This window comes from Ammospiza caudacuta, unplaced genomic scaffold (genome assembly GCF_027887145.1).
Source record: "Ammospiza caudacuta isolate bAmmCau1 unplaced genomic scaffold, bAmmCau1.pri scaffold_61, whole genome shotgun sequence".
Classification (NCBI taxonomy): domain Eukaryota; kingdom Metazoa; phylum Chordata; class Aves; order Passeriformes; family Passerellidae; genus Ammospiza; species Ammospiza caudacuta.
In genome coordinates this window covers 575851-599481 of record NW_026683129.1, presented here as the reverse complement: position 1 = coordinate 599481, position 23631 = coordinate 575851, and the positions used below count along the sequence as shown (strand labels likewise).

Genomic DNA, 23631 nt, shown 5'->3' with positions numbered 1-23631 from the left:
CCTCAGCATTATTACAAAAGGGTGCCTCTGGTGATTCAGGAAGATCCATCACCAGGTAGCCCAATGGTTTCCCCTTCATCCAGAGCTGCACATCAGCTGGGGGAAGCTGTCCCAGCCCAGCCCTGTAGAGCCATGGCCGGGAACTGGGAAATCCTGCGGTGCCTCCACCTTTGGCGGCCACGAGGCTCCCGAGTGCGCTGTGAGAGTAGCCCGGCTCTGATCGTGCTGGACAAGCAATGTGCCAGAGCTTCTGCTGGGGCACAGCTGGTGTCATTCTCCTCTTGGTTTTCTCCCCGAGCCTGCCCAGGGCTCAAGGAGGAACCAAGGCCAGGTGTGGCCATGTCAATTTTCCTCATGCAGAAAGGTGAAGACGTGTTTCACCAGTAAATGGATGCAACAATCCTTTTGATAATAACACTTGGTTAAGGAGCAGATACATGGAACATTGGTTTGGGAAGGTCACCTAGAGGGCAGCTTTGGCTCAGGTCCTGTTGTTGAGGCTTCAGTCAGGGTCTGTTGTTCAGGCCTTAGCCCTTCAGTATTTTGTGGTGCAAATCACACCTGTGCAGAGCTGGAAACAAACAAGTCTGTCTTTAGCACATTTGAGACAGGGAACAGGATTAGGCCTGCAAGGCCAGGCTGGGTCCAGGAGCAGAAGGCCAGCACCCTGCTTTTGCCCACAGGCAGCCCTGCAGAGCAAGCAGCCCCTCCTGCCCAGGGGCTGAGGTGCCCGAAGCTGCCTCCCCGCTGTGCAGCTCTGCAGAGCCTGCGGGGCACAGGGTCCTGGGCGGCCAGGGCAGCCCGGCTGCCTTGGAGCACAAGGAGTGCCCCAGAGAGAAGCTGCTGCCCTTTGCTTTGGAACTGTTCCTCAGAGTCTTGTCATTAATCCACAGCGTCTGATGTGTTTTCCTTTCCTCTCCCAAGTTTAACACAGCTTTTTGAGAAAACTGACTGATGTAGCTGCTGCTGGTGGTGGTGGTGCTTTTGTCTGCAGGTGAGGGCAGGTGATTTGGACCAAGGACAGAGTGCATTGGTAACACCCCAGCTTTGCCAAGTCAAGAAAACCATTCACAATTGGGCTACCAGTGCTGAGCAGTTTTCCTAGGTTTTGGAAAGCTACCACCTTAAGAAACCCAACAGATTTTCCTCCAGGAAGACACCAGCAGTAGCATGATGCCAATGTTGTCCACCCCTTTTCTGTGTCTTTTAAGAGTTCCACAGTGCCCAGCAGGAATGAAATAATCTGTGATAATGTGATTTGAGAGCTCTGTGTTGTTCATTGCCACATGAGTGTTCATGACAAGCTGGACACCCCACTCGTGGCTCTGTGGAGTTAAATTCTCCCCAATTCTGTTCAAACAGCAGCCCCGAGATGCTGAGAAGAGCAAGCACAGTGGGTGGGTGTGCATGCACGCACCTGGGGGCTGACTGCTGTGTGGGCAGATGGTTTTGCACTGTTGTAAATCTTCGCTCTCCCAAGCTGAAAGACTATTTCAAATAGATATGTTAAATGAAAATATATATTTAAAAAAAAATTGTCCAAAAATACATGTGCATTAAATTTCATGCATATTATATAGTATATATTTTGACTAACATAACATAACATAACATAACATAACATAACATAACATAACATAACATAACATAATTAATAATATATAATAATATAATATAATAACATATTATAAATATTATAATATATTGAATATATGAGATCATTTTTGAAGCCATTGCTTGTGGGCGTATTAGACAATCTCCTAGTGTTTGTACATTTCTGCTTTCTGCTACTGCTGATCCTAGCAGCAACTCCCTGTCAGTTCTTCCAGGTCACTTCACACAAAGGGATTCCATCATTTCAGTGTCTGTGAGAGTTTGGCACTGAAATGCCAAGTTGATTCCCAGCTCTCCAGCCTCCTTCTGGATTTTGCAGCATCTCAGCACTTGTGTCCATGGCCCTTCCTTCATCCCCAGCCTGCAGCAGTCACAGTCACTGCTGCCTCCCCCTTGCTGCAGCTCATTTGCCAAAGTGCTGCCAAAGGCAGCAGAGCTGGCTCAGGATCCCTGCTGGCTTCTGCTCTCTGGGATGAGCTTCAGGGGGACACTTGGAGCACTTTCCTAAAGAGCTGCCTGTGGGATGGGGAATTTGTCCTCCCCGGGTGGCTCCTGCTTGGACTCTGTGCTCATGGAGCCCCGGAGTTTTCTCAGCAGCCTCTGCAGCGAGTTCTGAGCCAACGTGGGGCTCTGCTGCCAGCCCAAATCTGCGCTTCCCCTGCCCAGCCTGAGTGCAGGTGGGGCATGTGCTGGGCATGGCATGGCCGGAGATTTGCATGGCCAGAATCCTCCAGCATTTACATCTGCCCATGGCTTTGGGTAGCACAAATCTACACTTACTTCTGTTGAAACATTGCATTTATTGCAGATAGTTACACCTGCACTACTAATGTACAAATACACAAACATTAACTTATGTTTAAAAATGAAATTTATTTTAAATTGCAACAGCTATGCTACCAATATAGAAACACAGAAATATCAATTTATGATTAAAATCTAATTTATTCTGAGAATTGTGCTATGTAAATATATACAGATATCAACTTCAGTGAAAAAAAAATTACTTTATTGCAACCCTCTGCAGCAACTCACTGTACACAAATATTGAAGTTACTGAATTGAAGTTTAACAATTAAATTTATTACATATTACTACAGCCATAAACCCCATGTACAAATACAGAAACATCAATATCCATCTCTAAAGAATCTCAGATCCAGAACTAAAGAAATAGAATTTTAGAACTATACAACTCCATACATAATAAATAGAAGTAAATACCTATATAGGCATAACAATATAGAGATGTAAACATGCATTACATATTTCATGACATATAATATGACAATATAATACAAACATAACAGACCTGTCTATAAATACACAAATATCAATGGACCAATAAAACAATCCAGACATCCCCAGCAATAGAAATGCACAGCTACAAAGCTGTACAAGTATGTAAACAGATGAATATACACACATCGATATAACAATATACACACATAATATCACTATACAAATATCAGTCAGTGTATGTAAATATCCCTATACTTGTAACTATCCAAATCCAACTACACATCCATAAACAGCGCTAGATCAGGAGGGATTGCGGCCGCCGATGTTCCCAGGCTCTCGCTCGGTCTCCTCCTCCCGAGCAGAGCAGCTCTCCTGGACAGGGACAGCAGATGGGACATCTGGCAAGCACAGGGAGCATTGAGTGAGTGTGGGGACGTTTCCCTTGGCAGCAGCTGCGCTTCCATCAGGGAAGGGGAAATGTCAGAGCCTCCCCAGGAGGGTCAGAAGGAAAAGCAGCCGAGCGGGCCAGGCTGTGGTGAGCTGTTCACTTCTTTCTGGCATCCCAGTTGCTCTGAGGGAACTCCCTCATGTCAGGTTATTGAACCACCTCTGCACTTATCAAGACTGTGGCCCCCAAATCAATCAGCATTTATGTCTCCAGCTGCTTGCACCAATGACAGGGAATGTCCTCTAACAGTGCTGGGGCACAAAGTTACCTTGCACAGGTCATCTGACAGGGCCTTGTTCTTTCTCTGCTTCCTGTGTTTCTCCTTACCTTCCACTTGGAATTTTTACATCATTTCTTTTTCTTTCCCCTTGATCAGTGCTGAAATGCGTGTTTTGCTTCCAAGTTTCAGATTGTTCAGTGATTCTGTCAAACCTTTCCTTAGAAGCTTTTATCAGGGAATTGAGTGGTAATTTCAGCAATTTTGGTGATTTTCTGTGAGATTTATGCAAGAGTCCTGTTCATTGGGCACTATTTAGGAAGGTACAAAAGAGAAAAAAGGATGTTCTGTATGTCAGTTCAGTAGTGGAATATTCATGCATAGAGTGAGTGATTAGCTGAATTTTACATCTGCTCCTAACCTGAAAGTGTAACAGGTAATTTGGGGAGATATTAAAGCAAAATTTCTCCTTCTACCAGCCTGTATTCAAATGTAAAGTAAATAGAGCGGGGTGAGAATGTCAGTGTTCAGTTCCTGAAGTGCCTTATTAAGGTGTTCTTAAAGTAATGGAGATAAAATCTGGGTGGGCATTCCTAATTTCCAGACACTCATTGTCAATTTCATTGACTCTGAAAACAGCAGAGATGTGCACATCATACCTGATCAATTCATTTGGGGATGTTTTAGGTTCAGATTCTCTGAGGCTTTAGATTTTTAGGTCTCTTGACAATGCTTCCAGGAATCTAAATAGCTTTCATAAATTAAACTTTTCTTCTTTTTTCCTCAGTCTTTGCACTCATGTGCACCAGAGACCTTCAGTGAATGGATTCCACTTTAATCCATCTCCAAGCTGAATCTCCCAGCTCTGTTCACACTGGTGGTTTGTGTGTCTCTTCTGCACAGTGCAATTTTAAAATCTTCGTTCCTTATTATCTCTGCCCTTCTTTTTCTGTTTTAGCTTACAAATGCATGCAGATGTATCAGAAATGATACACCTAATTTCTGATGCATCAGTTCCTGTCTAGCAATTTCATTTTATCCTGTTCTGATGTCATGCTAGCCTTATATGTTTTATTCTAAGTGGACTCCTGTTTTCTTGCATGTGGAAGTTTTACAACGCAATGCTCTCATTCACCCGCTTTCATGAAACCCTTCATTAACATTAGCACAAGTAACTCTGTGATTCCCTTCTGCTTTGTAGAAGATTTGGGAAATTCAAGCCCTGCTCGGCTACAGAAAAACATACATAGTGCTTGGTAATTCCCCTAAGAGCTTAAGTTAATGGTAAACAACTGCAGCTTATTCATTTCACAGAAATTGTGAGAAAAGACATTGCAAATACTGAGGAGTGTAGTGCAATAATGATGGGCATCCCTCAGTTATCCAGACAGACTGATGTCACTGGCAAAATTCCCTATTTTCCAAAGGCTTTCATTTGCTTTGGCTGTACTTCGTATGGCTGCAGGTCACATTTCCCTTGATTTAAGGAAGTATCTTGGCAGGTATTCTTGGTGATATATCTTGCTAATTCTGCCCTTGGAGGAATTACTCAGTTCTGCAGTCCTTATTACACGCCCTGTTCTAAAAGACTTTTATGCTATTTTTCCTCTCTCTGTGTTTTCACACTTGTTCAACAAGGTTTTCTTTCTAAGAATATTAGTCACAATATCCCAAATGATTAAAAAATGCGTAGGTATTTGTTCCCTAACTATTTACTAAAGAAAAATAATAATTAAAAAAAAAACCTGTATGCATGCTGGATGTAAAATACAAAGAGAAATAAACTTGAGAGTTCTCCCAAAAACCTTAAGAAAAAACCCCATGTATTCTATAAAACCCAGAGTATTCATCTACAAAATGGGCATGTTCTAGAAGAGAAAATTTGTGCAACAGTTCTGCACAGAATTCTATGCTTTCAGGCTGTTTGCCCTTCAAGGGCAGTGCCATTCTCTGAACTGTAATGCTCTGAGCATGTTCTGCTCACCATGGCAGCTTTCTGCTCTGCCCTGGTACAGATCATCCTCCCAACAAAGGGGGAGTGCAGCCACCACAACTCGCAGCACCTTCCCACACAGCAAGAACCAGAAGGACAGAGATGGCTTTCACCAGCTGCTGCGGGTTCTAACACTGCCACCTCAGCTGCTGAAAGCCTGAATTTCTGTGTTGCAGTGTGTTAGTTTATTGAGTCAAATATTCTGTTATATAGTGGTATGTTCAAGTGTTCCCCAAGTTATTACAGTTAATTTCTCCCCTGTGTTATGCCCTCCTACCCGTGTCCCTCAAGGAATCCCCTCCCTCCTCATCAGATTTTTCCCTGTCTGTCAAGACAACCCAGCCCCTTTGCCCCATCCATCAGCCCAAACCCCACCCTTTGTTCCAGAAAGTTCCCTGTCCCTCATCCCAAGATCAAATCCCTATCCCAAAGCTCTCTCTTCCCCTTGTTCTGATTTGTTGTAGTCCTCAAAACTACACACCGAGAGTCGCTTGTTGGTTACTATATGGTGTCCACCCCGTGTTTTGAAAGATTTTAGAAACCCGTGCACAGGGGTGTTGGGGGTTCTTTCAACATCTGTTCCCTTTGGGAATTCTGCCCTGTGAACCTTCCCCTTTCCTCTCCTGATGAATTTGCTGCACTTTATGCTGCCAAAGAGCCTCCTCTGCTTCCTCCACTCGGTCCACCAGGGGTCTTTGCTGCTCGGCATTTGGCCTAGAGGTTCTGGCTCAGGCAAACCCTAACCTAGCCAGATCCCCACTCTTGCCATTGTCCCTGGAGCATCACAGAGCTAGCCAGGGCTGCGGAGGGCAGTGACAGTGACCCATGCCCTGGCATGTCACAGCCCCCAGAGCCACACCTGCTAGGCCACAAGCCCCAGCCCTGGTCCCCACTGCGGCCTCAGGGGCTCCTGGGCATCCTCACCCTGAGTGCAAAGGCAGCCTCAGGAGCCCCCTAGGGCGCTCTGGATCCAGGCTGCAGACACACTAAAGCCAGCACTGAAAGGGACATGGATGGGGACTGCAGCTGGATCTTGCAGTGCTCACCAGCCCTGACTACTCTCTAAGTGAACCCAAACCTCACTGGCAGCACCTTGAGCACATTGATCCTGCTCGCCCCTCCTGAAACTCGGTGTTCCCACATCATACACCAGCCCTTTACAGGGAGTGACCAGCTCCCAGCTGCCCTGCTACCCTGGCCTTACTTTCTCTTTGCCAGCAATGAACTTAACAGATACACTCCTGAGAAACCTAGCACAACATTTACTTCTCAGGAGCTCTTTGGCAAAAAAACTCCACTAATCCCTAGATTTTGCACAGAGAAGGAGGTCCTGACATAAGGCACAGGCACAGGCAGGGCTCTGGCATACGAATTCCTGAGCCACAGGATTCCACCCATTGTTGTTCCTAGCTGCTTTGCTGATAGTTTAGAGCCAGTTCTGGACAGGAGCTGCTGCTGACAGGGTAGGAAAATTTGGAGAAGAAAAGGTGCAGGAGACAACCAAAAATAACCAAGGGGGAAAACCCTTAGAAATACAGAGCACAACAGAAGTCCTTGGAGATGGTTCAATAGAAAATGCCAGCAGCAGTCAGCAGAGCCCGAGGTTGCTCACTGCCACCCCAGGGGCTCCTCAGTCCCCTGCTGGTTTGTCTGATGCAGCCCTGCCTGGAAAGGGCTCCATGCTCTGGTGTTCCCAGCTTGCTCCAGGCTACATTCTTAGCAGCACTGAAAGAAGAGGTGAAACAAAGAGCCATTTTCTGTCCTTCCTGCAAACTCTTCTCTTTCAGTGCCGTTGCCAGAAATCATCCCTCTGTCAGCTTGGCACTGTGCCTGCTGCATCCTTGTCCCTGTCTCTTGCATCAGCTCCTGCACATTGGCTTTCGCTGTCCCACATCATGAACAGAGAGAGCTGTGTCAGAAGAGCAAGGAGTGCATTTTCTTGTTTGTGAGATGCAAAGCTGTGTTTCGTGTCAGGTACAAACAGGCAACGTGTGTATTTGTGAATGTAAAATGTGTGGACCCCAACAATGGGAGAGCTGTGAATTCTAATAATAACTGCAGAAATTAAAGCATGGAAAAAGGCCTTTGAACCTATCTTTTGTTTGCAAATTAACCCCAGTTGATTTAGGAGCATTGGAATTAAGGTGTTAAAGATGTTGCTTTTTGCTTGCATTTAATCCATAAAAAGCTCTGCAATAATAACCTTCTGAAGTATAATTTTAGAATATTACTTGTATCCTTGAAACTGTAGCTTTGGAATATATATAAAGGAAATATGCTTATCTCACGCCTTATTGAAGCAGAGAAAAACAGCTTGAGAAAGGAAGATGAACATCACTTCAAGGGTTTATGGTTTCGACCAAAGGGAAGCTGGATGTCACTGTTATGAGATTTAGAGTCTCTGCAATTAAAAGGTAGACACACATCTGGGGAGCTGGACCCCACCAGATGGGATTCATCTTTCTTCCTTCAGAAACTGGACCATCACCATCTGGGGATACTCCTTTGAGATACATCCTGAGAAATTAAAATCACAATAGTGTATAGAATTGTGGTGTAATAATTTGGAATAAAAATTGCTGATGAGTAAAAGATTGGAAATAGAAACTACTGAAAAAAATTTATGAGTACCCCTATAAATACTTGTAACCCTCAACTATCGGTGTGCAGTTGGAGGGAAAACTTCCCCCACTGTACCCAGCGCTGTATTGCTCATACTTTACCATATTAAATAATAAATTGATTGCTGCTTGAATATTGGCAGAGTCAAGCTTCTTATTCATAACACTGTTAGCTGTGCTCTTCTATGGGCTGGCCATGGCACTTGGTAATTAATATGCTGTCATGCTGTGAACTGAATTCACACCTTACAGGGCTGTGTTTACTGGGCCTGCTGGATCAGTGCCCACTTCCTTCCTCTGCTCCTCCTCACTCCAGGACTGTAAGAGACCAGCATGGGATCAAAGACCCTGCAGTATCATTACCCTCTAGTAATGCTCAGTGGTCCTCTAAGGGCTATGTAATGCACAGCATCTGGGTGTGGGGCATGTGCTAAGGAGAAAGAAACAGTCTGTGAGAAAGCTGAGCTGCTCTTACATGGGACTGAAAAAATGACAAGAACTTTTTGGCATATAAAGCTTTTCTTCCAGGCCAGGGACCAGGGAAGGCCTGATCAGCTTTGGCCCTACAGGGCAAGTCTGTGCTAACTCCCAGCACCAAGTGCAGGGCTGTGGGACAGGGCTCCTACAACAACAGCACAGCTCTGTGGAAGAGCCCAGCCTTGCATCTGGGTTCCTGCCTGCTCCCCCTTTGGAGACAGCTGTGGCCCGAGGATTTGCATCTGAGGGAGAGCTCCATCCTTGGACTTCCTGATCTTTCCCAAGTGGCCAAATGGGGATGCACCAGCAGCACTGCTGGGAAGGTGCTGGCTCAGTGGCTGTTTTTTGAGACTGTGCCCCCCATATCAGCTTTATGTGTGTGTGTGGGGGGGAAGGTGCTCTGGTGGGTGTGGTTACACACTCACTGGCCTTGGCAGAGCACAAGTTGGAACCTTTGAAGGTTCCAGCTGCTGTAAGGCTCAGGAGGCAGAGCTGGTGCTAGGCACAGTGTGGTACTGTGCTGAGGGAAAGGTGAAAACAGTTAATAATCCACCCTCAGCTAATCACTGAGGGCTGATGGGAGGCACAGGCTTGGTGGAGCTGCTTTGTACAGGCCAAGGTGCTTATCAGCTGTGCAGTGTTCCCAGCAGCCCCTGGCAATGCTGGTGCAGCTGAAGGACAGGCTTGATGGGTCTGGTGCAGCCCCACAACCTCAGACACTGCGGCTCCACCGTGCAAAGCAGCATGGCTGAGCTGGTTGTTGGTCAGGTGAGTGTCGAAGGAAGGGAGACCAGGACACCAGATGGTCATCAACAGGTCCCGTTTATTGAAGAAAGCATCAAACACTTATACAGCAAATAATAAGCTTATGAATATTCTGTAAGCCAAGCAATCTATTGGTTAAACTGTGCCATCAACTCTTCCTCATTCCTTTGGGTCTACGTTCTCTACTTCTCACGTCTCTCTGTCCACTCCTTTATCATACTCAGCTAGGCCCAAGGACACGCTATCTTGCAGGTGCACGACTTGGAATTAGCCACGGCCTTGTACTTTTCCAGTCTCTAGTCAGCTTAATTCCCAACAGGTGAGGGCTCAGATGTATTTCCTGCAACTTGCTCCAGCACAGTTCAGCCTGGAAAAAAGACATTTTTCCAAGTGTAGGGGAGTCAAGCTCCAATAAATGCCAGCTGAGCCCTGGTGCTTGCTCCCCTGCATGAAGCCTCAGTGAGGCACCAGGGCCTCCTGTCAGCAGGAGGGGAAGGGAGATCAGACTTGTTGGAAGAATACGTGACTGAAGGCTGAGCACAGGGTTGGTGGTGCTTTGCGTGGCTCTCGCATGACATCCAGGCTGGCTGTGGCAGTGTAAGCTAACCTTTTGTTTTGCATCAGGCTTTATGCCAGAGCCAGCCTCTTTCCAGCCTTTAGGATGATTACAGCTGTTGCTCTATATTTCCCTCCCTCCTTTTCTTCCAATAGCTATTCTACTCCAGCACCATAGGCAGGCAGTGATGGCTGCCTGTAGCTAACAAGACAAACTGAGATCTGCCTGCAGAGCCATAGGAAAGTGTCCCTGGGCTTGTGACACAGGCCAGGACAACACAAACTGAGGCCACAGCCATGCTATGCTTTCAGTTGAGCCTGTGGTGGAGCTGCTGTGCTTGTAGTCAGCATCTAGATTGGGTAGGTGACATATCTATCTTAGCTGGGACAGAAACAGAAGTACAGCCCTTGCACAGCATCCTTCTGCTAGGCTGTTCTAAGCTCAGGGGCCTCTAAACTGGCCCTTAAGACCTAGGTCTCCACTCCTTACCCAGATCCCCAGCCTCAGGGAGAAGGACTTGGGTTTAGGAGCCATGGGTTTTTCTTCCATCAGACTCTATTAAGAAAAAGTCAAGTTAAGCAGTTCATTAACATTTAAAATACTGTACCGTGTGTAAAACCAAGTATCCCCCTCCCCACAACAATCACATGCTCTCAACAGATGCTCTGGTGAAGAATAACCGCTTTTGGCACTGTTTGCCTTCTCTTTCTCTTTCTTCTTTATGGGATCCATCTCAAAACAGCTCCAGACCTGCACTGTTTCATCAGCAGCTGCTGAGGCCACTGCTGTACCATCAGGACTCATGGTCAGGTTCAAGATTCTATCAGTATGACCTGAAGAGGAGAAGGAATGTGCAATCAGGGCTGAGCTGATCAGCACATGCACATTTACTCCTGTATGCTCCCATGAGCCCTGCCAGCTTTCACAGCTGTCTCCCCAGTGGCTGTGGCAGCATGATTTCAGACCCCAAGCATACACTTGGATCAGTGGTATCTCTTCCACAGCCCCGTGGGCATGCCTTACTCCTAGCAGCATGGCCCCAGATACTGGCCTGTATCAGTGATGCTGCAGGCTCCAACCAAGGAGTGCAGCTGTCTTCAACCTCTAACAGCCCCCCACACACCCAGGCCCTGTCCACCTACCTTGCAGCTCTGCAACCTTGTTCATTCTTGGATACTTCCATATAACCAGCTGATTCTGTGCAAAGCCATGGCCTGAAATGAGCTCCTTGTAGTTTGTGGACCATAGGATAGAAGTCACCTGCAAAGAGGCAGTAACACAGGTGAGACAAGGTCCTTGTGCTGATGCTCACCACTCGGAGGTGAGCATGGTCCCCCTCCTTCCCCATGCCTCTGGGCCTGAGGAGCCAGCAGCTCTGTGTAGGTGTGCTGCCAGAAGGTGTTTGTCTCCAAGCTGATGTTCATCTCTCACCTGGGAACGGGTATCAACAGCACTGAGGCAGGCGCCAGAACACACGTTCCAGATGCGGATATGTCTGTCACTAGTGCCACCTCCAGTGGCTGGAACATTCATCTGCCATGGGCACCACGCCACAGCCTGAGAGAGGAGAGTTCATTTTAAAACATACCAGAGGCAACCTGCACCCAGCCAGTGCTGCATGCATGCCTTGCACACACATATCCGCCTGTGGCAGCTCTGTGCTCATCTTGACAGCACCCTGGTGCTAAGTGAAGGTCTGTAGAGGAGTAAAGTTGCCACCCCCACCTTGGATGCATGGCCAGACGTTCACCCGACTGTCATTGCCACCACTGGCCAGGTAGCGGCCATCCAGAGACCATTTGAGTCTGCACACCTCGTGTGTGTGGCCAGCAAGGGTGGCCACGTGATGCTCAGCCACTCGGACATCGTGGTGATGGATGTGCCCAGTCCATGCACCACTGCAGAGAGAAGAGAAGGCTTGCAGGGTCAGGCTGCACATTTTCACCCAAATCCATTTTTGTTGTTGCAAGACTGCTATAGCTGCCACTGGGTTTCAACCAGTGTTTCCAGCAACACAGGTCTGTTGGTGTGAGTGAAACACCCACACAAGCTCTTTACAACTTCAGCACAAATTGCAATACAGGAAAGAGGCCTTCTCCTCACAGCCCCAACAGATAAGGCTGAGTAAGGATCCCAAGCCAGGACAAACTTCTCTCTGCCATCCCTAACCCATGCCCCACATAGATTGATAGGATAGGAGTTTGCAACAACTGGAAACTGCCCTCACCCACTGCTTTACCTGGAGAGGATGCAGCTGTTCCAGCTGAGGGTTCCCACACAGGCACAATGGCTGGTCATGGTTCGGAGACGTTTCTGCTGCTCAACGTCCCATAGCTGGAGAGGCAAAGCAAAATGTTCTTTGGAAGAAACCCAATCCTGTTTCTATGCCCTAGGAACCTCACTGCACAGGCTCTCTCAGCTTACTCAGTAAGGGAACAGAGAAAATGTGTATCTCATGACTATGGCACAGAAGGTTACACTACTTATCAGAAAACCCCCAAACGAAACGCTGCCTTGCACACTGGGCAGTTCCACCCCACACCAGGGAAGACAAGTCAGGTGCATGGCATCCTTCCTCTGCCAGCCAAGGTTTTGTCCCCAGGCCCCACAGTTCTGTCAATCCCTTGAAAACACCTCTAGTTTTACTCCTGCATTCACCTGAACCTCAGCACTACTTGTGCCAACAGCAAGGTAGTCTCCATCTTTAATCCATGATGCAGAGGAAATGTAAATATCTGGATGCTCCGTCTGCAGCAGGGGGATAATCTCCCTAGTACCATAATTCCACAGATAAACAGTGTTGTCCAGAGCCACTGCCAGGAATTTCTGGGAGCTCCAGTCTATGAGATTCAGATCTACAATTTGAAAGAGCAATGCAATGCAATTCTGATCTACAATTTGAAAGGTCACACCATGCTTGGCTAGAGAGCATGCCCTTCACCCGTGCTGCTGCAGCAGGTGTGGGTGCACATGTGCACACACACACGTACAGGGGAGGGGCACCCTTCTGAGTGTCACTATGCCCAGCTGCTGGGGCCAGGTACCCTGCTCCAAGGCATCTACACTGTGCCCTAGACCACTGTCCCAGTAAGGCTACACAGGGACACTCCAGCAGTGGTCTGTGCTAGCCTGGGTACACCAAATAATACAGACAGCCCAGTTACACTGTCCTAGGAACAGCAATCCAGTGCAGAATGTTCTGGATGCCCAGCACTCAGCCCTGTACCCTACTTACAGTAGTCGTTGAACATCTCTGATGCATCCAAGACCCGTTCTGGCTTTGAGGGAATATATCTGCTCTTCTTCCTGCTGAATCGAGATGCCATTTTCTAACTGTAGAGCACTTTCAGGTTATTCTGATAGCCTGTGTGCAGGTGTCGATGGAAGGGAACCAGGACATCAATTTGATCATCACAGGCCCGATTTTATTGATCAGTACGGCGGGTTAAATACAGTTAATAATGAGCTTCATACATATTGCAAAAGTTGAGCTCAGGATTGGTCAGTTACATATCAGCACCTACGCCTACTTCTGCATTCCTATGGTTCTACTTTTGATACTTTCTACATATTCTTAGGATATATTCAGGACTAATCTCTACTCCCTATCCTCATGTTGCAGCAAGGTCACTGCTGACTTTTCCTTTTAGCTTGCTGACTGCTGACTTTTCTCCTTCAGCTTAACCAGCGGCATTATTTCAGTATGGCCTTTCTCAGCTAACCAATTATTAATAATACTCTCCACAGCAGGGAAGATAAGAAAAGTGTGTGTGTAAAGGCCTTTTAATTCACAGCTCTCAAAGAGAGTTTTGGGGCTCGTGGCTGGACAGAGATGCTCCTGCTCACACCTCTTTCCAAAGAGTCTCTGCAGGTCCAGGCGGATGCCAAACCTGCTCTTCACAGCCTTCTCTCTTGCCCTGCCGCTTTGCCAAGTGCAACAGGCCTCAAGGACTGAAGGGAGCACAGAGAGCCAAAGGGGGACACTCGCACCTACCTCACTGCAAGCTCCCTGGGAAGCACTTTCCTTGAGAAGCAAGCCCCTTTCCTCCAAAGGCATTTCCCCAAGTGAGTAGCATTCCTGGGAAAACCCAACACACTTAAGAAAAGCTGGCAAGGCTGAATGACTCCAGGTCCTTTCAGGACAGACCCTCCAGCTCTAGCTCCTATTCCCCCAAGTGTGTTTCCAGGTGGAGGTTCAGAGGTGCAGCCCCAGGCCCTCTACAAACACAAGCTGCCCACTGCCTCTTCACCTGCCTCAACTCCTGCCTGCGCTCACAGCACCAAAACCAGGCTGTTCCCAGCCAGAGCCCAGAGCCCTGTCCTCACAGGACGCTCTTGCCAGCACCTTCCAGGACTCTCTGCTGTGCATGCAGTGCTTTCCATTCCCACTCCCAATAGGCTTTGGAACGCAGAGCCCAACCTGGCTGGTTCTGCCACCAACACAGAGCAAACACAGGTGGAGGAAGAAGCAGCAGGTGTTGTTTTGCAGGCATGCCCAAGAGTAACTGGAAGGGTGCCCTCCCTCTGGTCTCACTTGGTTGGCATTCTGACTGGGTCTGAGCCTGGGGCTGCCATTCCTCACTTGTGGGGACCAGAAGCACACCCGAGATCCCGGCACTGCCTGACAGCGCTCCGGGCACTGGCACAGTCGCACATCCAAGTCTTGGGCACTGTGCTGCTGCTTCATTTGCTCTTAGGCACACCCAGAGCTCTCTGTTATGCCCGAATGGTCTCTGGTTGTGCTCTCTTCCTCATCCTGTGCAGGGGTGGAGCACTGCTGTGCTTTCAGGAAGCTGTTCTTGAAATCTTCAAGCATTTCAAGCTCCTTTGCCTTCCATGGATGCTTGCCATGGAATCCCTCACAGCTGGGTTCAGGGCATCCATCCTCGGGTTGGCTCTTCCAATGTCCAGGGGCTCCAGAGTGCTCAGCAAGATCTGTAACTCCACAGTGTTGTGAAACTGGACCTTCACCACAGGAACCTTGCCAGCCTGATCTGCCCTCGTTCCTCTGTGTCTGTGCACAAAACACAGCGTGGAAGAGAATGGCAGGAGGGACCTGAGTGTCCCAGGGCCCCGGATTTGCATCGCTCCAGCTCCACAGAGATGCAGGTAAAGCGAAGAAGCCAAACTGTTTATTAATGGAAGGCAAAGCAAAGGGATAAACTGGAAGGGAAGAAAGGGGATGGGCAGGTGTGGAAATGTTCTGCAGCCACGGGATGGAGTTTCTCTGGCTGGTACACCCTTGGTGGCCAAGGGCACACACAAGAGGGGCCGCCCCCTGATCTCTGCCAAGACTGTCTAGGGTGGCGGTAATTGCTACGGCATGGGCGATACAGCAGGAGCACAGCACGAGAAATCAGAGGCCCAGGAAACAAGGAAGGATCACTTGTCTGAGTTTCCAAGAAGGCTTTATTCCTGAAAGGGGTCAGGTGCAAGTCACAAAGAAAATGGGTCTTGTAATGGGTTAAAACTTTAAGTTTGTTCATCAAAACTGACAAAGTTATTCCAGTAAGACTGCTGCATCACCTCAAGTTTGTTTAAGTAAATTTCCAGACTTTAAAGGATAAGGAAGGTGAAAGCAAAAAGACAATCAGTTTCACAAACATTTGTTTATCTGTTTAGTAAACTGTTAATGTGGGTGGGGGGTTTGCTATGATTGATAACACAGTATCAGCTTATCCGCTCAGTAAACGTAAGATTCCAGGAACTCAGCAGATTGAGCCTAAAAATTCCAGGAATCAGACAAAGGAAAATTACCAACCTTCATCTTCAGACCCCGGGAAGTGGACTATGACCACCTAAACACAAAAGAAGAATATGCAGAGTACTACACATCAACCCGGAAGCAGGACTGTATAAGAACTCCACAGAAAATCAGAAGGGTGTGACAGTGGCGGAGCGGAGACTCCCCTCGCCCAGTGCTGATTTGCTTATTGCCTTGCCCGCTGTAATCAATAAATTCTCAATTGGTTTTACTTGGCAAATTGTCGTCTCAATTTTTAACAGGTCTGACTAGCATTTTTAAAGAGGGGATGGTGCAAGGGGTGGATACAACTCTCACCCAGTGAGGGGATCTTAGGGGAGGAACAGATCACTCAGCAACTCCAATAAGGATCATTTAGGGGAGGGAAGAAGCCTCACAAACCAATCAACCATTGAGACATAGCTGACTAACACAGAACATTTGAGAATACATGGGGAGTGACTACAGAGTCTGACAAGAGTAGGAGTAGTACAAGTGAGATTGACAAGGGCTTAGAAGGGAATGAGGGGAGGAGCAGGGAGACTGACACACTGACGGGCAGACAAGTGGCGGGAAAACTTTGTGGTAAACAATTTAGGACTGAACCATTAGGGGGAACAAAATGGGGTACATGGGAGAAACCATTATAACTAACTAACATAGGAAATCTAACTTTTATGTTAAAACACCTGTAGAACACCAACTACCACAGGTAGGGTCTGAGGACTGGAGGGAGGGAGCTGTCAACAGGGAGGGAGAAGGAAGGAGCTATGGGAGCTTCCCACAGACTCAGCTGTGCCAATCATCAGCTGTGCCTGGAGATCCAGCTGGTCTCCTCTGGTCTCCAGGTGGTCTCACCTTCCAAGGGATCTGGAGAGATCTCTGAAGCCAGGCTGTGGAACTTGCAGTTTATTGTAAAGGGTATGGGTGCCAGGCCCTGTTCAGAGCTGCCAGACACAGCTGGAGCAGGCCTGAGAGAAGTAAAGAGAGTGGGAAAGAGAGAGAAGGCAAGAGTGTGGTAAAGAGATGAGAGAGAGAGAGAGTGGATGAGAGAGCGAGGTTCTCATTACAATACAATAAATCATCTTCTGTGTTGAATATTCTAATTCTCACTAACCAATCTAGTACAAGATACAAATCCTATAGCATTTACATACAGCCTATAGGAATCATTACATTACCATACTGTGTTACATTTTAAACCCTAAAAACTCCTCTTTGGACCCCTTCTGCCAAGCTAGTGGGGTCTGCTTGGACCCTTGGAGCTGTCTGCAAGCAGAGGGAATTGTTTTATCAAAAGGGGATTACCTTCAGTTGCCCATATCATTGTTTTCCAGTTGTTCAGTAACTGAGGTATCTCAAAGCTTGCTTTCATTTCAATCTTGCTTATAGTTTCTATATCCTCAAAATCTTTTAAAAGGCAATCATATTTATAAGGCTTTCCTGTTTCATCTTCCCCAGCAATCCAATTTGTTTTATGGCTTAATAATGTTACAAGTAAGAAATGATAAAGCCAATCAATAATCAATAATTTTTATTTTTTTTTTCACAACCAAGATTCGGTTTCCGATAGCCACAATCAAAGGGACAGCTTTGAGCCTGGGATTGGCGCTGGGTGAACACTGATCTAAACTCTATCACTTTGGATCCCCTCTGCTCACAAATGTTGTCTCCTTCAGGTTGGTTTTATACAGCTTTTTCCACCTGGGGCAGAGTTTCTCCTATTCTTCTTGTCCCTTCACATTTTTATGTAGTTTCCTTTTCTCTGTGCTGGGCTGGACAGAACTGTTTCTGGGAAGTGATGAATGCTGATTGTCGAGTTACGGGAACCGAGCATTGGGATGCACACCCTTGAAGACTCTGACTATCTTGATCATAGATACTTACTGAGTATTCATCGCTTTGGTGTCTCTGGACTGTCCTGGGAAAGGGCCCATCTCTGCACAGAGCCACGTCTTTTTGCTTGCTAATTAGTTTTTTCTCTCCACTGCCGTCTGTGATTTCTCAATTTGTGAAGCAATCTTGTCCCTGGCTGCAGCTTGTGGTTTTAAATCTTTAAGAATTTTTTTGTAGAAACACAACTTATTTAATGTATATTTTACACAGACACAAATTATTCCATAACATATATCACAATAAGGTGAGGAATTAATGGATCTTTAAGTTCCACTGGAAAGCAGGCACATGGATTCAGAGCTATCACACACTAACTGTGTGGTTTTGGGCTTACTTTAATAATGGTACTTGCTGTGAGGAAATGACACCGGTGGAAATTTTCTCCCAACCCTTCACCCAGCTCTTTTGGTCTGCCCCACCAGTTTTCAAAGGGTTCAGATCCACTCTAAATGCTAATGATATCATACAGTGGGTGGTGTTGCTGATAGGACTGTTCTATTTAGCATTCAGAGATAAGGGAAGATTGACCTGGATAAAACCACGCTGACACCTACCCCAGAGACAAGGGATGCTGCTGCCCCAGAGCCTGCCCCTGCCCCACAGCCCACCTCAGAAATGAACCACCCAGACTGGGTGGGTTCTGGTGAAGGAGATGGGCCAGATGCTGAAGGAGCACATTTTCCCAGCTGGTGAGAAACCCTCCCCCTGCCTCACAGAGGGAGAGTCTGATAGTGCAGCAGTGGAACACAACTGTTACAACTGTCCAGGTTCCAGCTGAACTGCAAGGGCAGTCACAGCCAGCAGCAGTTGCTCCTGTGGAAACGAGGAGGTCTAAGATGAAATCAGAGCACCCAGGTGAGGATAAGAAAGGAGGGCCCTCACAACCCACAGGGGAGCGAACAGTTGAGATCATCACCGAGTCCCTGATGTACAAAAGTCTCTGTAATCTGCACAAAGACATAGTATGACGGGGACATGAGGCTTATACAACCTGGCTACTCTGGGTCTGGGACCTTATGGGTAAAGGCGTGCAGCTGGATGGTGGTGAGGCTGGAATTTGGGACCCTTGACCCAGGATTCAGGTGGGAATCAGATTTTTGTAAGGGAGTCAAGGTCCCCTTCTCTCTGGGAGTGGCTTTTAATGAGTGTCAGAGAGAGGTTTGTCCACAGGGAGAGACTGCAGGAGCACCACCATAGAATGTGCTGGAAGACCCTCGAGGAAGGGCTCCAAGAGCTGAGAGAAGTGGCAGTATTGGAGGTACTCTTTGGGAGGGATGGACAGCATGATAATGACCCCAGCAAGGTCAGGTGCCCAGGGCAAATGTTGTGCAGTCTGGCAAATCTGGGGCCATCCCAACAGACCACCTTCATTGCAACGATTAATGCTGATACCAACCGAGAGACAGTGGGTTCTGTCACCAACAAGCTTAGATATTGTGAGAGTGTGATCAATGGCCCAATGCAGGCTCATGTCTCTGCTGTAATTAAGAGCCTACAAGAAGAGATGAGGGTGGAGGGAGGAAGAACAGTTCCCACATGGCACCAGTGTGAGTCACAGGCCCCAAAGTCAGAGCCCAACATCCCCCAGCCAGAGAGAGAGGGTACACCCCCGGGCTGACCTGTGGTTCTTCCTGTGTGACCATGAGGAAGACATGGGAAGGTGGGGTGGGAAGCCCACTTCTGTCCTGGCAGCACAGATGCATCAACTCAAGGAGGGAAACACTAACTGAGGGAGTTCCACTACAGTGAAGGTAGCCTCAACCTCCCATGACCAAGTTACCAGGTGTGATCTGTCAGATTCCCTTGAAAGTACCTCTAGTATGTATGCCCAGGAAAGAAATAATAACAAGGGCTAGGGGGGCCCTGCCTCTAGCCAGGAAGAGGTACAGCAAAACTGGATGTTCCTGATGGTGTGGATCCAATGGCCTGGCACATCAGAACCACAAAAACACAACGCCTTTGTTGATACAGGTGTGCAGTGTACCCTGATACCATCAGGACATGTGGGGGCAGAACCTGTTTCCATTGCTGGGGTGATGGGGGGATCACAGCAATTGACCCTGTTGGGAACTGAGGGGAGCCTGACTGGGAAGGAGTGACAGAAACATCCTATTGTGACTGGCCCAGAGGCCCCGTGGATTCTGGGCATAGACTTCCTCTGGAACAGCTTTACTAAGACCCAAAGGGACTCAGGTGGGCATTTGGAATAGCTGCTGTAGAGGCAGAGGACATTAATCAATTAACCACCTTGCCTGGCCTATCAGAAAGCCCATCTGCAGTAGGACTCCAGAGGGTGGCAGAGCAACAAGTACCAATTGTCACCTCAATGGTGCACTGCCAGCAATATTGAACAAATCAAGATGCCGTGATCCCCATCCACAGAATGATCCATAGGCTGGAGAGCCAAGGGGTTGTCAGCAAGACCCACTCACGCTTCAACAGTCCCATCTGGCCTGTGCACAAGTCTGACAGAGAATGGAGATTGACAGTGGACTATCGTGCCTTGAATGAAGTGACTCCACTGTTGAGCGCTGCTGTGCCAGACATGCTGGAATTCCAGTACGAGCTGGAGTCCAAGGCAGCAAAGTGTTTTGCCACTATAGACATTGCTAACACATTTTTCTCTGTTCCTCTGGCAGCAGAATGCAGGCCTCAGTTTGCTTTCACCTGGAGGGGCATGCAGTACACCTGGAACCGACTCCCCCAGGGGTGGAAGCACAGCCCCACCATCTGCCATGGACTGATCCAGACTGCACTGGAAAAGGGTGAGGCTCCAGAACATCTGCAGTACATCAATGACATCATTGTGTGGGGGAACATGGCAATGGAAGTGTTTCAGAAAGGAGAGGATCATCCAGATTCTGCGAGAAGCCGGCTTTGCCATCAAGAAGAGCAAAATCAAAGGACCTGCCCAAGAGATCCAATTCCTGGGAGTAAAGTGGCAAGATGGACTGTGTCAGATTCCCACTGAGGTCATCAGTAAGATCCAAACAATGTCTCCATCAACCAGCAAGAAGGAAACACAAGCTTTCCAAGGTGCCATAGGCTTTTGGAGAATGCACATCCAGATCGTGAGCCCTCTTTACCTGGTCACCCACAAGAAGAATGATTTCCACTGGGAGCCTGTATAGCAACAAGCCTTTGCTCAGATCAAGCAGGAGATGGCTCATGCAATTGCCCTTGGCCCAGTCAGGACAGGACCAGAGGTGAAGAATGTGCTCTACTCTGCAGCTGGGAACTGTGGCTTGTCCTGGAGCCTTTGGCAGATGGTGCATGCGGATACTCAATACCAACTACCAGGATTCTGGAGCCGAAGCTACAGAGAGTCCGAAGCCAACTACAGAGAGAAGGAAATCTTGGCTGCCTGTGAAGGAGTCCAGGCTGCCTCAGAGGTGACTGGCATGGAAGCACAACTCCTCCTGGCACCCTGAATACCAGTGCTGGGGTGGATGTTTAAAGGAAAGGTTCCCTCTACCCACCATGCCACCGATGCCACATGGAGTAAATTAATTGCCATCATCACACAGCACGCCCGTACTGGAAACCTGAATCACCCTGGGATTTTGGAGACAATTACACACTGGCTGGAAGGTGAGAACTTTGGTCTCACTGATGAAGAGAAACAAGTGACACGGCTAAAGAAGCTCCACCATTCAATTAGCTACCAGCAGAGGAAGCACACTATGCGCTTTTCACTGACGGTTTCTGTCGCATTGTAGGGATGAGCCAGAAGTGAAAAGCAGCCGTATGGAGCCCCACACAACATTTGCACAAGCTACTGAAGGAGAAGGTGGATCAAGCCAACTTGCTGAACTCAAAGCTGTTCAACTGGCCCTGGACATTGCTGAGAGAAAGAAGTGGCCAAAGCTTTACCTCTACACTGATTCATGGATGGCAGCCAATGCTCTGTCAGGTTGGCTGGAAAGGTGGAAAAAGGCAAACCAGCAGCGTAGAGAAAAATCAATCTGGGCTGCTGATGGATGGAAAGACATTGCCTCTCGGGTAGAAAATCTATCTGTGAATGTCCACCATGTAGATGCCCCTGTCCCCAAGAGCTGGGCCAGTGAGGAGCACCGAAAGAATGAGCAGGTAGGTCAGGCTGCAAAGATAGAGGTGTCAACGATAGACTTAGATTGGCAGCATAGGGGGAGTTGTTCCCAGCTTGATGGGCCCATGATGCCTCAGGTCACCAGGACAGAGATGCCACTTATAAGTGGACATGAGACCGAGAGGTGGATCTAATCATGGACAGTATTTCTCAGGTTATCCATGACTGTGAGATGTGTGCTGCCTTCAAGCAGGCCAAGCGAGTGAAGCCCCTCTGGTATGGTGGGCGGTGGTCCAAGTACAAGTATGGGGAGGCCTGGCAGATTGACTCCATCCCACTGCCCCAGACACACCAGGGCAAGCGCTACATGCTCACCATGGTGGAAGCCACCACTGGATGGTTGGAAACCTACCCTGTGCCTCATGCCACTGCCCAGAACACCATCCTGGGCCTGGAAAAGCAAATCCTGTGGAGACATGGTGTGGGAGGATCTTTGTCCATTTGTCCCAGGTGTCCACGGGGTTGGGTTTCTTACCTAGGTATGGGTTGTCATTTGGTGACAGGGGAGCTCCCACCAGGCATGTTGAGAGCAGATCGTCTATGCTTCCCATGGCCATGCATAGATTGTCTGGCTTTAATGACTTTGACAAAGTGACCCAGATGTTTTGTTTTGGCTGAGGGACGATCCAGCTGGTGGTCTGTTGCAGACATTTTTTCATAGAAATCCTTTCTTTGGGATTTGTTCATCTTCTGGGAAGCTGAGGCCCCAGAAGAAGAATGTAAACAATTGTTATCGGCTGGTGTGGAATGCAACAGGTGCAGCGGTGATTGGTCTTCTGTGAGTGTTTGGATTTGCTGACCACTCACAGGAGAGTTTGTCCTTCCTTTCTGCTGGACTTTGTTATTCATTCTTTTCTATGCTATTCTTAGGTTAGCAGCCTCTGCAACTTCTCTCTTTATTCTTTTTAGTATAGTAATAATGTATTATATGTCATATATCAATAAATCTAGCCTTCTGATCATGAAACAAGATTCTTGTCCACTTCTCTCACCCTGAAGACCTTATCAGGTTGCTGTAATAGTGGTCACTTGGATATGGATGAGGGCTGAATAAAGACGATGGCAACGGTGACACTGGTACTGCTGCAGGGTGCCCTGGAGGATGTTGCAGAAAGAATCATACTTCTTCTTTCCCACTGGGTAGTTTTCACTTGTATATGGCAAAAACACACATTAGTTGACTTATTTTAAGACATCCTTAAATATTCTTAAGTTCCCCCTATAGTTCTTAACAACTCCTCCCAGTCACTGCCTTCTCTTTTTTAAGGGAAGTTTGAGGCAGGGAAAAGGGAGTAGTTTCAAGAGGGGAAAGAGGGAGCGGTAGAGATAAAGGGTCACTGGTAGAGGGACGGAAAAGGGAGGGGTGTGTCTGCATTTGAGATTGACATGGACGTTATCAGTGGGATATATCTACGTGCAATGAGTGTCCTTGCCACAGTGTTTGGATAGATGAATTTCTTTTTTCTTCATCTCCAAGAGAAAGCTGCTTCTGGGGCATGGTGGGAGAGGGAGCTGACTTTGTGTTCATTTGAGGGGTCGTCTTCGGATCTGTGGTCTACATAGGGACTGATAAATCTTCTGGGAATCCATTGGGGTCCTGTATCTGTAGAAACACAAGCATATCCTCTCCCCCACATAATGAGAGGCTATTGCCCTTCAATAATTTTACATTCATGATTCTGGTCAAGTACTGGAGGTCTTTCTTTGAGGTGTGTGTACATGTTGGTATGAAAGTGCCTTAAGACAGGGGGGTTTGGTTCTTTTTGAGAGCAATTCATGAAATAGATATGATATTAGAATTAATGAAATTCGAATAACATAAACTACTTTGCACAGTCTTTCTTGTGAAAGGAGGGAGCTGGGGGCTATGCACAAATCACAAACAGGACAGGACTGCTGTGGAACGTGCCTTGAGCTGTTTTATTTTTCAGCATCAGTCTCATTACATGGT

At 47.6% G+C, this 23631-nt stretch overlaps 1 pseudogene; it reads right to left on the bottom strand.

Moving 5' to 3' along the window:
• Nucleotides 1-3156: 3156 nt before the first annotated feature.
• LOC131571902 (cell division cycle protein 20 homolog) lies at nucleotides 3157-15258 on the bottom strand (annotated as a pseudogene).
• Nucleotides 15259-23631: the final 8373 nt, after the last annotated feature.